The sequence below is a fragment of the Octopus bimaculoides genome, chromosome 2 (assembly GCF_046866305.1).
Source record: "Octopus bimaculoides isolate indiv1 chromosome 2, ASM4686630v1, whole genome shotgun sequence".
Lineage (NCBI taxonomy): Eukaryota > Metazoa > Mollusca > Cephalopoda > Octopoda > Octopodidae > Octopus > Octopus bimaculoides.
The window spans coordinates 74,466,653-74,468,198 of record NC_142929.1 but is presented as its reverse complement, the minus strand read 5'-3'; the positions used below and the strand labels follow the sequence as shown (position 1 = coordinate 74,468,198).

The 1,546-nt window shown below is 36.6% G+C and overlaps 1 protein-coding gene across 1 annotated transcript in view; it reads left to right on the top strand.

Annotated features, from left to right (window-relative positions):
- LOC106874243 (late histone H1) overlaps nucleotides 1–588 on the top strand; it is a 1,462-nt gene extending 874 nt beyond the window's left edge. Inside the window, exon 1 of the mRNA XM_014921898.3 lies at nucleotides 1–588. This exon is cut by the window's left edge and continues 874 nt beyond it. The gene's annotated coding sequence lies outside the window, so the exon portion shown is untranslated.
- Nucleotides 589–1,546: the final 958 nt, after the last annotated feature.

Here is a 1,546-nt window from a genome sequence, read left to right as displayed (position 1 = left end):
TATCCATCTCAACGACAGCTTCGATAACGTTAGTTGGTGTGAGGAAGTTTTCTCATCTGACTGCCCCAACTATTTCCTCTGTTAATTCCAAAAACTTTTAAATTCTATATTTTTAGGGCAAAAAAAAAAAGAAAAATTTTGGCTCATCACTGTATACAAAATTATTTCATCCACTTTTCAGCACATTTCCCATGAATACAAATTAGTTTTGTCATGTTCATCATTCAACTCTCACCTCACCATAATATCTTCAGATATTAAAAAAAACACATTTGTTCTAAAAACTCATCACCTTACACTTTTGTCATCGATCTTCATTGATCGATTACTTTAGGGAGAAAAAAAAACGTTAATATTTAATTTTTCACTCTGTGAGTGAATCCTGAACTAATCACGCCATTCATTATCCCTCATGAATAATCAAATGCGTATTTATTTAATCACAACACCAGACCCAACACTGACACTAGTTCAAACTTGCATGTCTCGCCCAAGAACACTGTCCATTTGACTCTGAGAGGGTTCTTGTGGGGATTCATTTTGGAAATTGTCACGTTCCATGTGCGTACAAATAAAATATGAACTTTATTTAATGAGTTTCGTTATTTCTTTTATATCTACTGTGAAGATATCTGTTTAAACAAGATCTATTACTACGTATTATTTGTTATATTTAGAGATCACCGATGTTATCGGATGGATAGGCTTTAACCATTTTCCGACCAGTGTAGGTCGGACATCAGAGCTGTGATTATCATGTCATTTCATATTTCAGATATATTTTGATTTTCCGTCTTGATCACTTAAGACTGGAACTGACGAAGATTTGTCCGTCGTTTCAAACTGACCAACGAATGTACAATTTTATTTTTCGAATCAAGGAAACCCTAAATATGCAAGGATAAACGAAAATGTAAATAATTTTATGCCCACAGTACTTAAATTGACTGGTTAAACATCTTAATGCGGGTTCCGAAGAGCCGTTTAGAGGTGGCCTGTATTCGGCCTTTCTCTTTCGCTGCGTGTCTTTTTTTTTCCCCCAGGTCATCTCTGATTGAGTAAACGTCAAACGTCGAAAAATACCAGCAATTAATCTTCGGTAGATTACGTTATGAAAGGTATTCCCAGTGGTTGAGGCTGGATATGATTTAGCTATTTCGTTGTTGTCTTAACGTTCGCCCCATGTATTTAAACACTGGTATTGTTGCTGCTTGTTTTCTGCTAGGTCGAGGTGCAGAGGTAAACAGCCAACCTAGTTAACTCGATTTACTGTTCTGTAAACTCTGTGGGGAAGTGGTATGTCTTCTATCAGGTATTTCGTTGCGTGAATAACAAACCAAGATAGAATAGGTTGATTATCGGAGAAGTGTTAATATCGAATATTTAAAATTGAAGGTTCCCTCCAGGTAGCCCTTCTCGGCTGTCACGAACTGGTTGGTTCCAGATATACGCGTTGACAAGCGACAGCTGTCTGCTGCAAACGGAAATCATCAGTTCACTGAAAGCTTAATTTTTTTTTTTCCTCTAGACTACATCTAGAACTGCA